This window comes from Oryzias latipes, chromosome 18, assembly GCF_053564925.1.
Source record: "Oryzias latipes strain Hd-rR chromosome 18, Olatipes_Hd-rR_3.1".
In the NCBI taxonomy this organism is placed as follows: domain Eukaryota; kingdom Metazoa; phylum Chordata; class Actinopteri; order Beloniformes; family Adrianichthyidae; genus Oryzias; species Oryzias latipes.
Genome location: NC_136254.1, coordinates 21933683 through 21949701, shown reverse-complemented (window position 1 = coordinate 21949701; position 16019 = coordinate 21933683). Strand labels below are relative to the sequence as shown.

Below are 16019 nucleotides of genomic sequence, written 5' to 3'. Positions count from 1 at the left end.
TTGTATTTGATTACCTTAAACTAGTAGCTTTTCAAAATAATCTGCTAGATAATGTCTAGCATGTACTACAACTACGTGTGTGGAAGTTGGTACTAAGTGTAACAAGCCCTCGCCCTGAGGATGGGAATACCGTGTAAAATCTGAAAGTTTAACTGTACTCAGTCTTAAGCATTTATGAAACTTTTTTCAACTTTGTTTAGTACCATGCGGGGTTTATTTTCCTACTGAAAATGTATAGCATTGACAAAGATTTCATATTTGGGTGACTTGCATAATCGGAATTTTTAGACTGAATTGCTTGCTCATGTAAATCTTACCAGGAATCATGAGTTTTGGCACTTGTGTACTGGCCTAGTCACCTGCACCATCTCTTCGAAGGCTTGCTGAAAACCTGACAGACTACATAGCTGTAAGTTGCGGTTAAAAAAAACTCTGGTTATAGTTACTATGTACCAGTAGGTGGCGATAATTACTCCTTTAGTCAAACACGGCTCCAACACATAATTGTTTAAATTTGTAGTCTCTGTCCGGCAGATACTTCAACTCCGGACCAGATAGACCCCCTTTTTTTAAATCATATTTGTACGTATTTTATCTAAATACAGTGGGGCAAAAAAGTATTTAGTCAGCCACCAATTGTGCAAATTCTGGCCAGTAATTTTCCTCATAGGTATACTTCAACTATGAGAGAGCAAATGAGGAAAAACTATAATCCAGAAAATCCCAGTGTGTTATTTTAAAATAATTTATTTGTAAATTATTGTGGAAAATAAGTATTTAGTTCATAACAAAAGTTCAACTCATTACATGGTAAAATATGCTTTGTTGGCAATGACAGCAGTCAAACGTTTTTTTGGAAGTCTTCACAAAGTTTTCACAAACTGTTGCTGGTATTTGGCCCATTCCTCCATGCAGATCTCCTCTAGAGCAGTGATGTTTTGGGGCTTTCAGTGGACAACATGAAATTTCAACCCCCTTCCAAGATTTTCTATGGGATTGAGATCTGGAAATACTTCTTAAAAAGTCACTCCTTCGTCACCCGTGCAGTGTGTTTGAGATCGTTGTCAAAAGACCCAGCCGTGCTCTAGAAATGTAAACAGATATTTGAAAACTGGTACCACATTTTGGATTTATCAGTCTATAAATTCTAATATTGTAAACAGGTTAATTTTTTTTTTTTTTTACTGAAAGAATTATAACACTCTGCTTTCAGTTTCATGGCTTGCCACTCCTGTTCACGCACACACACAAACACAACTGTGTTGCCTGGGAAGGCTTGCATGACACGGTCGTTGATACAAAGTAGATAGGGTCAAAGAGGAGCTCGACGCTGGGAACTAATGCCGTGACCAAAAAGGAAGCTTTGATTCTCGCTCCTGTTTCAAAAGCTGTTTGAGATCCACAACTTTTACACATTCTTATGTTTGAAGAAAAGCAAACATGGACTAAAATTATGTCTTTACCAAACAGTATAATAAACAGCATTTAAATGTTAACATGTAAACTGTTTACATGTCAACATGTAAACAGTTTACATGTAAACTGTGACTGCTCACCCGTGCCTCAATGATCTTGAAAAGATCTGGGACACATGTGGAAATGTGAAAATATGGGAAGGTCTGTGTGATTATACAACTGAATTGGAAGTCAAAATCAGAGGTGCTCTCAAAACTCAATTTTAAGTTACTTCAACATTTGGTCGTCACCAATAATTGGAATTTACAGTTGTTACAGCCTTAAAAATTAAGTCTGTACATCTAAGCCTCAGTTGTGAAAAGTTAAGATTCAGAGTTAGGATTACGTGACATTTTAGGACAATGTTACTTCTAGCATCTGAGAACTTGAACTTTTAAGTCCATACAACTGAGTTAGAAGAACTTAGATAAATGAGTTTGAAAACTCCAACACAAAACTTAAAATGTTGAGTTTAGGTCCTTAACTCAAAACTTTGCCGAAGTTTGTTGCCTTACAATTTTAAGTTCAACCAACTTTTCTTTTTTTGCAGTGAGTAAGCCGTCAATAAAGATAAACTGTTAAGTAATGAAAATGTAAGCATGACAGAGGGGAAAAAAAGATTCAAACAAAAGAACTGTGAGGTGATGGAATGATGTACAAAAGAAAACAGAGCTACTTCCTTGTTTCCGTCTAGGTCGTAGTCATGAGTGAAGGCTTTCCCACAGTTACTTGGTGAAAGGATTTACTAGGCATACCTGCAAGTCTTCCTCTACGGCAAAACAAACACTTTCAAGACTCTGTCTTTCACAGATCACGCAGAACATTATAAAATTTGTGGTTTATTTTCAAAGACCAGATTGGCGATCGTAATAGTGTTTGACATAGTTTGAGGTCAGTTCTAAATGAGACTTTTTCTGTGGCTAACTTCCGCTTTTGCTTGGGGGGAACTGTACAGAAACAAAAGAGAAAATCAAGGGATGTGACAAACCGATCAGACCAGATTCCCATCAGCCAACGCTCTCTGATCAGGTTCCTGTATAACAAGTCCAGACATTCTATGCTAAATAAATAAAAGGTTTCTCCGGTTTGAAAAATGACTTTAAAAAGAAAAATCTGTATACGTTTTTCATTTCGATCCCTTATGCTGGTTACCACACTATTTGTGGTTGTAGACTTCACATGCAAACTCTAAAGGAGCCAAACTTATTTCACTACGTTTTTTAGAAAGAACTTTGGAAGTTTAACCCAGATAAAAACCTGTTCCTCCTATGTGTCTGAGACTGTCATAGACATAGCCCAATTGGAAGCATTTAAAGGGCATGTATACATGGACACCAAACATGGCCACAATCAAAGAAAAAATTATATGTGTCAGGCTACAGATAATATTTCTTTTCACATTTCTTGGGGGGTTGAGGTGCAACCATGAACAGTCATGGTAGTCAAGAAAACTGGAGCAAAAGCTCCAGTGTTTAAGGTTAAACAACATCAGTCCCACATTATGGAAGACATGAATGATGTTGCGAGAGGAGCATGGGTTTTTAAGTTGATTAGCTCTACAAAAAGTTGCCAGCTAGCACGTCTCCTTATCTGGGTTCACAAGTTCATTCATACTGTCTACTACTATACTATACTCTTGCTGAGCTTTCACCAAGCCAAGTTCTTTTATTCTCGTCATGGCTACAGAACAATTTCGAACCCAAACGCTGGAGTCCGGAAGAAACACAGAGGAGGACGAACGTGGCAGGTAAGTAGATTTAATGGACAGGTAAGTCAGCCGAGCGTGAGCAGGATTCGTGGAGATCACTACATGTGAGACAGACTTTACTGGCGTCACTGATGGGTTCCTCCGCAGGTCTTGGAAGATGTTGTTGTCGTCAGTGGAGTTACGGGGGACAGGACAACGGCAGAGGCTGATTCAGGCGACCACTTGTGGCAATGGATTCCTGGGGGTGAGTAGACAGAGAGATTAAGTGCAGGCTTGGCGTAACGAGAGCATAAAGAACTTGACTTGGAGGCCAAATATGCACTATCAGGGGCAACAGACTGGCGAAGAATACTGATCCTGGAGCTCCTTATGAAGGCAGGTGATGAGATGAGGTAAGTGGTCGCAGCTGGGCTGAATCAGGAGCCAACCGGACAGGAATGGGGGAGGAGTCTGACAGAGGCACCATATCAATTCTTTTCTTGATACAAATGTGTAAAAACATCCTAAAGCTCGAGATGAGCACAACTAGCAAGAATGAGCTTTTCTTTCATGTTGGTATGAAAGTCCACCCAATGATCACATAAATCATCATATCACTACCAAAGCCAAGTTCCTGAATGTTTAAAGCAATGAGAATATTTGCCATGGTTAAGATCTTTCAACTCTTGTACGTTCAGACCGTGCAGGACCTCTTGTATTAATCAATCATTATTTATACAGTCTAGCACTTTTCATACATAATGTAATGCAAATTGCTGTCCACAAAAAATAAACATAAACAATAATGATTGGCGATACGGTCATCCTTTCCGGGAAGGCCCATTCTTTCAATCGCACCTAAAAAATGTAGTTTGTTTACACTGACTTAGCATTCAAACAGGCCATCCCCGCAGGACAAATCACATTCATTCGATTAGCAGCGCGTACGTTTTTACATTTTAATGTTACATTTTACAAAAGTTTTAGGCTACTTCACTCGAAAACATGCAATTGGATTGTGAATAATGTGACTGAGTTTGCTTTTTTTCCAATTGTTAGTGTGGGTATGTTTTGGATGTAGTCCAAATCTAAGCCTACAAACCACCACTAAAGGCCTGTTCACACCGGGACGAATTTCGCCGGCGATTTTCGCCGACGTTTAACGCCTCGTGACTAAACAAAGGGCACCAACGAGAGTGTGCACACCGACGCGAAAAAACGCCAGGCGTTAAAGCGTCAAAAAAAAAAAACGCCTCGGGTTCGTTTTTTTTTTTCGACGCGTCGCGTCGAAATCTACTCGACCAATGAGAATGGCGCTTTTGCTCACGTGTCTGGAGCTTCTGAAGTTACAGTAAAACACAACTTGGGGGCGCTCAAACACAAAACTGCCTTGCTGAGCACACATACCAGCGAAGAAGATAGACGCCAAGTAGCGTCTACACAGCCGCGAAGCAATAATGACGGACATTCTAAAATATCCCCGAACCAAGCACCAGTTGGAGCTACTGGTGCTTGAAATATTCATGTTTTCTTTGTTTGATTCTGACAAGCGTGTAAATACTTACTCTCTTCTTCTGAGTGAAAAGCGACTTTAAGAAGCGTAAAGTTGCGCAGCGCCACCTTGTGTACAGGAGTATTTCTGTTTTACATTAAGCGCCATCTAATGTCAGGGAAGGAAATTGCATGTTCACTCCACTCATCGTCAGCGAAAATCGCCTGGGTGTGAACACAAAAGACGTGGCGAAAAACGCTGGCGAATAACGCCTGGCAAATATTCGTCCCGGTGTGTACGGACCTTAAGGTTTGAGTTCTTGACCTTAGTGTCTTTCTTTGTAGATAGTCTTTTCCCCCCCGTATTGAGTGATGTTTTGTGTTACTTGTTTCTCTAAACCTTAGTTCCTGTTGAGCCAGTATTCTTCTGAATTCATTCTTCCATCCTCGTTGACAAAAAAAAAAATCCCTTTTTACGTCATGAAAAAGACACAGATTTTCTCAACCTGCTTGTACTTGGTCAAGGTCACTGACCAAGAACAGGACGCTGAAGCCTATCCAGAAACTTTTGGGTAAAGGCCAAACAAAATTTACATTTTAATCACATTTTAAGCTTTTTTGGATTCACTAGAATGACCTTTAGGAATCTAAATCTGCTTCATACCTGGGCATAGCTTAAAAATGAAGGAAAGAAAACAAATTGGCACAGTCCATCCTGCACCACTTTTAAAGTCAAAAGTGGGTGTGGAGCACATATTCTGGGAATATGTGCTCCACACCCACCGTCTTCCCCCAAAAGAAGCAGATTGGTGACATTTTTCACATTTATGCTGTTTCTTTTTGATTGTTGTTAGTTCACAGCCGAACTTTCTTTTGATTATTTGCAATGAACTGTTCTGCTGTTGTCACTGATGGAGAAGATAAGAGTCAAGACAAGCACGAAAATCTGTCTTCACATTTGTGGTGGTTTGTCTGGTCCTGTGGAATCTAAATCTCTGCAAATGTGCTCTAATGAAAAGTATTCAAACACAATTTTCACCTTATTAAGTTTTGGCAAATAAATACTTGTTATACATCAAATACACAAATGCCTCTTTGATTTGTTACAACCAGCTCAGTGGCCTTATGGTTAGAATGTCCGTTCTAATACTGAAAGGTTGTGAGTTCAAACCCAGGCCAAGTCTACCAAAGACTGTAAAAAAATGGGACCCAATGCCTCGCTGCTTGACACTCAGCATTGGGGGGTTAAATCCACCAAATGGTTCCCGAGCACAGCTTTGTCTGCAGCTCGCGGCTCCCCCAGGGGATGGGTCAAATAAGGAGAACAAATTTTGCACACGAAGGTGTGTGACAGATAGTGGAACATTAATCTTTTAAAAAAAAATTGCTTGTTTCTTCCTATATATTGTAATGGCAAGTTTGTACATATGCCTCATTGACAGTTTTTAACTAGGTTTGTGTTTTTTAAGGTTTATAAATTAATCCTTGTACACAATAAAGGATTATTTTTTTTACATTAAACGTGTCTTTTAGTTATTTGATCAAGAACATTCACATTTAATCATGTGTTCAGTTGGATTGTACATTGCAAATTCTGTGGGTTGGATGCAGTTCTTACAGCAATACTGACATTACTAGATAGGAAAGGCAGCTTGATTAATTTAAACAAGATAATAACTAAGAGTTATCAGCTTGTTGAAACATTTGGTATTTTTATTTTGCAAAGGTTTAAAAAAGGTTGAAAAACCTGGCTAACCTGTAAATCTAGAAACTGGCGACAAGGACAAGAAAAAGAAAGAAAAGCTACAGACGTGTTATCTGACCCAGATATACTTTAGTAGACTCTGATTTTTGTAGGGAAGGTTGACAACTGTTTAATCTTTAATTGGTTTACTTTGGTTTGATTCTGCAGTTGTGAGAGCAAACCAAATCACATAAAAAACATCACCCAGTACAATTGCTTAGAAATGACCACTGACGGGAGAAAAATGCCACAACTTAGTCGTGACCCTGTAAAATACTTTGCTTTGATATAAACAGCTGCTACGGTTCCCAACACATGGAACCGTAAATGATATAAACAGCTGCTTACCAATCATGTCACCTTTGAATCATGCATCACGTAGGTATTTTTTTCCTACTTGTATTGTCAGTATCACATTTCTTTGTTTCTGTGAAGTTGGAGGCTGTTAATTCTGACTCTTTCAGTATCAGATTAACAAAGATTTGAACCAACACATAGCAGCTACATACAGGGTCAAGGAGGAAAGTAAAATGTAAAACACCAAGGTACAGACAGCCTATAATGAGTGATAGTACCTTGGTGGATGTACACTGTCCCACACAAAACACAAACTGGTCTAACGCCCGTACTTCTAGTCATGATTGTTGTCGATTAGTAATTTTCCACAGCTGTGCCACCTCCTATATATTCTGCCTGTGACTTTTGAGTCTTTGGTGCCAGAGTGTGTTGAACCACTGCCCTTACTTCCAGCCTGGCTCATAGTGTATCCTGTTTAGATATTTTACCAGTTTTCCAGATCTGACCTGTTAGTTTTGCCCTGGACCTGGTTTATTGCACTTCTTACCAGAACAAAACTGTCATGGTGCCTGTGTCAGCCACCTCCCCCTCCCAGCACTCCTGCTCCTGCTCTGCTGATTGGAACCAGCTGTCCTGCATCTCCTCATCTCCTGCCTGCCTTCATAAGGGTTCTCTTCTCCAGTATCCAGCGCCAGTTTGTTATACTCACGCCGGTGCTTATGTCTGGCCTTTTAGTATCTTCTAAACCTAGTCAAGTCATGTTACTTACCTCGCTTGTGCTCACCTTCAGGTTCATCTTCCACTGGTCACGCTGGTTCCCGCGGCAGAGCTCCTCTCCACGTTCCATGCTGGTCCCGCCGTCCGCGACGCCCACGCCTCACTCCACATTGATCTCGGCGTCCTGCTCCACCTCAAGTTGGTTCCGCCGTCCTCGGCTCCCCCACATAACGCTCCTCAGGTTCCACGGTCCGCCGCATTCCTGGGACGTCAGAGCTTCATCCAAAGATTACTCAAGCTACGCTCTCTTGGAGACTCTGTAAAGCCCCAGGAGAATTAAATTCTTTGTAAATTATTTCTGGTCAAGAGTTTACTTCCGGGTTTCAGCAACTGGGTCTGCTACGTCTACGACGTCATGACAAAAACTTCTGTGTTGGATTTGGTGTGGATGGTTTGTTCCTGATCCTCAATGGATCAGAAACAAACCATCCACAGGAGCTACAGGATCCTGTCTGGAGCTACCGAAGTTCCTCAATTCCATTGTTGAGACTGCCATTTGTTGATAGGAAGACTCTCTTGCCATTTCCCCAACTCAACTTCATGCTTTATTTACCAGATCCATTAAAACCTTTGTCTTTGATCGTTTCATAATTTGGAGTTTCAGACAAACTTAACACTGCTGGACAAAAATCTTTGTCTTTGGCGTAAAAGTCCTTTCAGTTTTAGAAGCATTTTGAAGTCCTTAAACTTTGTTGGTCATCCACTTTTTTTTTCCATTGTAAGCCCAATTTTCAGACTTTATATATATTTTTTTTAGTGGTATAACACCATCAACCACTTTTGCATTTAGAGCAAAGCATTAAAATACAGACCTTTTAACAACCACCGAAGAACAAACATGAGCTCAGGTGAGCCCTGTTCATTGTGGCAGAGCTACAGTCTCAACTTTTCTGCACCTTATGTCCTATGCTATTACTGAAAGTGAAGACATCTGATGAAAAATGTCTGCAGTGTGTGAAAAATTAAAAAGGATTAGATTGATTTCACACACTGTGTAAACACAGGCATAGTTCAACCAGTTTGCATGGGATTGCGCAATCTGATACAAGGCAGAGCTCAATGCACCTTAACCCAACAGTCTACATTGTAATTGAACAGGAAATACACAAAACACAGTAATTTTGATACTAAAAATGAAATTTTTAAAATCACACAGAACTTGCATTTATAGCACAGACCGATGGACAAGTACTTATTTAATCATTAACACATGTCATGATGGCCGTTGTGTTCCCTTGTCCACGCATCCCTGATTTGTATAACACATTTAAAACAATTCAAGATCACACAGTGCTGCACAACAAATCAAAAATAGCAGTTAAACCACCAAATTTTAAAAGAAACATGATAAAAAAACAAATAATTAAAACAAAAATTAATTAAAAGTTCCAAATTGAAACGATCTGCACTTGCATCATTTACTGTCTCTAGTTTGCTTTAACTCTTTGGCTCACTGGTGAGTTCATGTCCTTTCACAATGTAGTGAACCTCACCATGATTCGTTTTTCAGCACCAAAGTTCTGATGAGTTATCAGACTAACAGAGGGAGTGCAGACTAGAGGGCTGCCCTGGAATTGGGTCCCGCGGGACCCTACCAAATCTCGTGGCACTCAGGCAGAGGAACTCAGGTCAAATAGGGTTGAGCACGGGTGTTTCTTTTTGCCTACGGGTCCTTTCATGTGGCAGTTATGTTGTTTCACCCTTAGGTATTTCTTCCTGTTGTGTTCTTTTTAGCACCAATAGTGTGGGAAGGGGAGAGGATGAGGACACCTGTGCGATGTACAATGTTTTACGTGTCAAAATAAAAGCACAGCGTACGTCTTTTCATGTGTCTCTGCCTGCCTCTATTTGCTGCAGCGTGTGTCCGCCACAGATAATATCCCGCTCCGTGAAAATTTTGCCAGACATCAAACCGGTCCGTGCCGCTATAAAGGTTGGGGACCGCTGATTTACAACACAAAAGCTAAGCAAGGAAAGTCTGACATTTGGAGAAGTTTCTCAATTGTTTTTTTTAAACATGCAGGCCAGGGAAATGAAACAAACAACCCCATGAATCTCTTTAAAAATATCAATACAACTACGTGTTTCTTTTCCTGCGGGATGGGAGAAGACACAAAATCAATGCATCTCTATTATTGTGCGGGAATACAATCTGAGAGTTTTGCGGGTGGGAGTGGACATACATATTGCGGGTGCGGGCAGGAGTTTAACGCATACGTTGCGGGAGCGGGTAGTAATGGTCAGAAATTCGGCGGGCACGGGCGGGAGCGGGATGAAGTAAACAGTCCTGTGCAGGGCTCTAGTGCAGCCAGTGTTTTTCAACCTTTTTTGAGCCACGGCACACTTTAACCTTAACAAAAAACCCGCGGAACACCAGCATCCCCAAAAAAATAAAAAAGCAGAAACTCATAGTCTGTTTTGATCTACAGCCCCCCCCCCCCCCCCCCCCCGGCAATCTGACGTGCATTTTTGTGATAATTGTGGCAGAAAAAGCAGGAAGTTGCAGATGTTTTTTCTAAAAGATGCAATAAAAGTTAAGTTACATACAAACTGTATGTTCGTTGTGGTTTCAATCCGTGTAACAAGGACGACTCATTGTACGCTGAGGCGCTGTCCCTTTAAGCCAATGCATCATGGGAGATGTAGTGTGAATACTGCGAGAAAACGGCAGAAAGACTCGCGTCTCTGAGCTTCATTGTTTTGTTCACCCGTTCCAGGGTCTAATACCGGATTCTGTGGAAAGCTACACCGCTAAAGACGAGCTTTAGCTGGTGTTTTTGTTGGAAATGAGTGAGTTATGAGCTAAATTGGAACAAGGAAGTGGAGACTTTTAACACTTCTGATTGGTCAGACTGATGACATGTGATTAAGCCTTCAAGAATGATTGGGGGAGTCGTGGAGACAGTAAAAGCTGGGGGACTTTTCAGAAAACAGTTATAGCTGCAGCTAAATCGCGGTGCCGTCATTCTTATCAAAATGTCTTTAATAGAATCAAATAAACACAAAGAAAAAAGTATTTTATGATCTTTTATATTCCTAACTACTCAGTGTTTTATCAGGACCTGTTTGGATGAACAAAGAGCTGATTTCCTGGAGATGGTTAATGTTTTTAGATCAGTTAATGAGGGCAATTTCTCACGGCACACGTGACCATCTCCCCACGGCACACTGGTTGAAAAACACTGTCGTAAGCTATAAGCAGCCAGGACAGGACCCAGCCGGACAGTTACCTGAGCAGGGTAGCAGCAGCCAACCCCCTTTTCAAGAGGCTCCCTTGGAGTGCCTCAAACACCGCACAACCCGGGACTGTCTCAATGACTTATTATTAGCAAGAAAGGCAAAATCTACTTCTCAATAACAAGCTCATTTTCTCCAGCACACACAAACAGCCCAAACAGCATGGAGGTCACTTCAGTTCACAACACTCTTACTCAAGGTTTTACCCCAAATCTCCCACTTCCCATGAGCCTTAGGGGCTGAAGGCAGGGCTAACCCCTGCGGTCATGTGCATTTTAGGTCTGTTAGCAGAAGGGGATTGTGGGACACGGTTTCCTGATCTTATTAGGGCTCACCATGAGCGTTTCTGTTTGCCCACGTTTCTTTTTAAATAGCAGTTTTGTTGTTCCACCGTAGTTTATTCTTCCTGTTATGTTTGTTTCTTTTTGTTGTACCATGAGTGTGGAAGGGGGAGACGTTGATGACTCCTGTGCAATGTTCAATGTGTTGCGTGTTCAAAAACAATGGGGCTTGTAATATCGGAAAGGAGAATATGCTCTCAGCTTCCCTTACTAGCCTCTCTTCTCTGAGGCTGTGCAGAGTTGTGCGATGTCAGGTACACGTACTGTTCTCCAATGTAGCTAGTTGATTGTAGATAGCCTGGCTCCCGTTTTCCAACTGCAAGTGACGTACCTGCTGGCCGTTACAAATTTAAACACCACAAGCTCTCACAGCATAGGAAAACGTTAAGAATATATGTGTCTTGTTTTTCCTCCTACAGAAACCATTTTAAAACAAAAAATATATATTTTTCCCCCCATCTTTTTACATTTTCAAACATTTTTTAAACTGCTCCAGGGAGCCACTAGGGCAGCGCCAAAGAGCCGCATGTGGCTCCAGAGCCGTGGGTTGCCGACCCCTGGCTTAAGTGGACACTCAGTGGGCTGGCTCACTACGCTAGACAGCCTCCCGGTGGACAACTGAGCTGTCCGCCAGGTGGTCTAGCATCCCCGCGGAGCTAGCCGGCAGTCTGGATGGAGTGCCCTCTTAAGCCAATGTGGGAAAACACAAGTGGGGCCAACATGGAAACTGCAAACAAACTCATCTGGGGCCCACATTGTAAACATCTGGGGCCACTTGGCCTTGCTGACTGGGATGTAAGAGACATTTAACTTATTATAGAGTAAGATCTTGTCTACCAAAGCACCAGTGTAACCATGTGTGACCAAATTCATTCCATCTGCATCTCCAGTGTGGCTCAAGTGAACTTGATAGTGTGTTGTGATTTTTTTAGTGTAGTGTGACTGCCGCAGTGGCGGTTCTACACTAACTTACTCCCTGGGCGAGTAACCCCCCCCCCCCCCCCCCCCCGCCGACACATACAAAATTTGACAACATCCTGTTGTGTTCCCTATCCTCTATTTAGCCATTTTACTCAAAAAATGCATGAATTTTCTAGACTCGTATTACAGGGGGGTCAAACTCAGTCACACAGGGGCCTAAGTTAAAAACACGCTTAAGGTTTTGAGCCGAAGAAGGTAAGATTTACTGAACTACACACTAAAGCTAAACTTTTAAACCTTTTACACTGAACTTTTTGAACATAAATATGAATAAAAACAGGAACATTAATCCAGAATAATTCAAGTTAAACCTTAAATAACTTGTAATAATTTGTTCTCCATTTAAATATATTCTGTCAAAATTATACAAATATGAACATGCTGCAGGACAAAAAACAAAGAAAGCCTGGAAATATTAATAAGAAATTATATATCAAATAATTCCATTTTTTTGCTCTTTCATCATTTTTTAGAGCATTTTTTTTAGAGCTGGACTCCTGCTTCGTTTTTAGCAATAATTTCTTAATGTGTGACGTCCTGTGTGTGTCTTTGTGAAACATAACAGAGGGATTAGATCTAAAAAATAAAACTTATTGTGATTAATATGTTTAGGTCTTATAAAACATTAAAGACTAAATCATAGAACTCATCAGTGGGATTACTCCAAAAATGTTTGGCATTTCCCTAAATTTGTGCAACACCAACAGTAGAAATCCTCCAAAAAAACTCAATCCTAAAAAAATGGTCTGCGCTCATCCCCCCTCCCCCTCCCCCTCCCCTTCCCTCTGACACACGCGGCTCCGTCTCTATGACGGGAGGCGCAGCTGCGGCTCAGAGTTGATTGTCAGATAGAAAAAGACTCCCAATCACCTGTTAGTGTGATTCACCCAGCCACCGGCGAGTTGCGCTCCCCTCTTGAGTTTTTTGACTTATATTCCAAAGACTACCGCAAAGAGGTGTGGCCGCAAGCGTCTTGTAGCAGAGGGCGGTGGTCACGTGCGCATCGGGTCTGCTGTGTCGGAGCAAAGAATTGTGGGAAATAATCTCCATTGCCTGCTTTTTTCGAAATTGGGTTGAGCACGGATGTTTGTTCTGCCTAATTCCTTTTCATGTGCCTGTTTTCATTGTTTCACTCTGAGGTATTCTTTTTTTTTTTTTTTTTTTTTTTGCACCATAAGTGTGAAGAGGAAGTAGGAGGAAGAGATTCTTAATAGTCTGATGTGTCAAAATACCAGCATTAAGTGTCGGTTGCTGAAACAATTTCAAATTAAAAGCGCCAAGCTTCCTCTTTGAATTCAGTATGAAGCACATTATGCGTAACGCATCAGGCACGGCAAATGCCGCCCCCTATGACGTGCCGCCCTGGGCGACCGCCCACATCGCCCATATCAAAAACCGCCACTGTGACTGCGGAAAACCTTTCCAGAGAACTAAATAAAACAGCAAAAAGCAAAAAACAAACAAAAAAAAAGAATTCAGTGGCATATCTGTGTATTTTAAATGGGAAAAATACAGAATCACAGAAAAATCAACTTTAAAGAGGCGGGAGTCTAGAAAAATGAAATTTCTAGTAGGACAAGTGCATGATGTACAGGTGATAAATGTTTTGTAATCCATTGTTGTACACATTTGTGTACCTACATGTAAGTATCAAAAAGGATCAGGCTTTTCCACAAAATTCTCATTTTAAATAACTCTGCTCCTATCAAACTAGCTTGTAACATCATCATCATCATCAATCAATTAAAACTAAAACCTCCAGCAGACAGGAGAACACAATAAGTCAGGAAAAGCAGCAGTTGAGGACCTGTAACACTAAGAAAAGCAGCTTTTGTTGTTTTGGTGCTGAAGCCACAGCCCTGGTCTCTTTCACTTTTCCCTGAATAGAGTACCGTAATCAGGTCATGTGCATTACATCCATTCCATAAAACTCATTAATCCACAAGAGAAGACTATTTCAGAGAAAGGCCCTTTAGTGAAACTTCTTTCTCAGGCAGGATGGAGAGAGCTGGTGGTTAAAGGAGCTCTCACCAAAGTAGTAGACAGGGGAACATAATAAAACTGATCACAACCAAGCCGTCGAAAGAACAGGAAGAGTTTCAAATGAAATGTAATTACCGTAATTTCCGGACTACAAGCCGCTACTTTTTTCCTGCGCTTTTCCTGCGGCTTATTCAGTGACGCGGCTAATTTATGGATTTAATTAGCGGCCGCCATGTACATACTTTCGAACTCAGTGAATAGTTTGAATTCTCTATCTAACACCAAGCACAAGACATTTATATTCAACACACCTCTAAGCAGCCAAACAGCATGGGACTTGACTTCAGGTCTTAGACACTTCAGTCATGGTTCAACAAAATGAAACACGCATGCCCGGCCGCTTCCCAGAATCCTTTGGGGCCATTAGACCCAACGTGCACGTGATCGCCGCTACAATATGATGAAGCTTTCAAGTTAAAAGCAATCGTTAAAAGCAGCGTAAAAAAGTCCACCGTCACCAACGGGTTTGGAAAAGCCGGTTTGCTGCGTGACGGAGAGAACAGCGCATGGAGTGAATGTACACTCCATTTACGGTTTCTAAGGAAACCGTAAAAGCGGAATTTTGCTTTGAAAAACTCACAGCCTCCGTGTGAGCTGGAGACATCTTCTCCTGCTGCTCTTATAGAGCTGTGGGGCGATGGCAGTCTGAAGGCTCCCACACGTAACAACGCATCCGCCCCTCATACACAAAACGTACAGTATTAAGTCCGATTGCTTTGCACAGAAACGATTTGCTCCGTCCACCGGCGCAACGGGGACGAAGTGCTCCTCCTTGAAGCAGCCCTGGCCAGAGGTGTCGGAGTAGATAGGAAGGGGAGACAAGGAGCGCGCGGGGCGGGAGCGGAGCGCAGAGGCTTCTGAATTCTGATGCACGCGCCGCACTGAGGCGCGCGTATCACGCTGAGGCGCGCGTATCACGCTGAGGCGCGCGCTTTTCAGTCGCCGCTGCTGTATTTTACCGGTGTGTTTTTTAACCAGCCCTGTTACTCCCATAACGCTGCCGCGACACAAGCGGAAGGAGAGCTTTACCCGTTCGCCCCTCCATGCACTGCTGATACTCATTCTTAAACACGTACAACAGTATGGCGAGCCGGGCATTGGCCCCGCCTTTAGCCCCTAAGACTCATGGGAAATGTGGAATCGTGGATGTAAATTTCCTCATCATAACTGAGGGATGTAATGTTGATTATATGGTTACTGTTTGTAATTTTATGTATGATACCTAGATTGTCAATAAGTAAAAAAAAAAAAAATGAAATAAAAACACCATAACTGAGGAACTTGTGAACAGAATAGAGGTCCATGCTGTTTGACAGATGTCAATACACTCAAATACATGACCCAGAGGCAAAGCTGGCACCACCCACAATGTGCTAATGAATTGCACTCATTCTGGAATTCTGGCCGTGATCTGTCAGGACGACAATATCGCCTAACACATGCGCGGCTTGTACTCTGCCGCGGCTTGTGTATGTATAAAACTAATTTTACACGTGAAAATGGGTGGGTGCGGCTTGTAATCGGGTGCGCTTTGTAGTCCGGAATTTACGGTACTTGATCTGGTGCCAAAACCATTACAGTCATCTGCAGCCTGCAGACATAACGCTAAAAACGATCTCACCTTTTTCACCAACGCCTATTTCTGTCTTTAACTTCACAACTCTTGAGTCAATTAGTGACCCTTTAGGAATGAATCCTGTTTTCTTGACAAACAATCCCTTTTCCATCTCAGGTCTGTATTCAGGTCTGTTTTCTGTCTTTCAAACTAGACATCTCTGTCATGAAAAGAGAGGACGACATTTTCAGGTTGATTTCTTACAGTTTGATGGAAATCAAATATATTTTATGACCCACATTGTACATAGTTGAACCTGGAATTAGTCTGAAAATAAAGTTAACAGTATAAAAAATATGACTTGCGTTCTACACATCTTTGATTTATCGTATTTCCGATGGCGTTTGCACT

The 16019-nt window shown here is 41.6% G+C and overlaps 1 long non-coding RNA gene across 1 annotated transcript; it reads left to right on the top strand.

Annotated features, from left to right (window-relative positions):
• The first annotated feature begins 7004 nt into the window (after nt 1–7004).
• LOC144987106 (uncharacterized) lies at nt 7005–7746 on the top strand. The gene is made up of 2 exons (XR_013650964.1): nt 7005–7387; nt 7465–7746. It is a non-coding gene; the product is annotated as an uncharacterized LOC144987106 (long non-coding RNA).
• Nucleotides 7747–16019: the final 8273 nt, after the last annotated feature.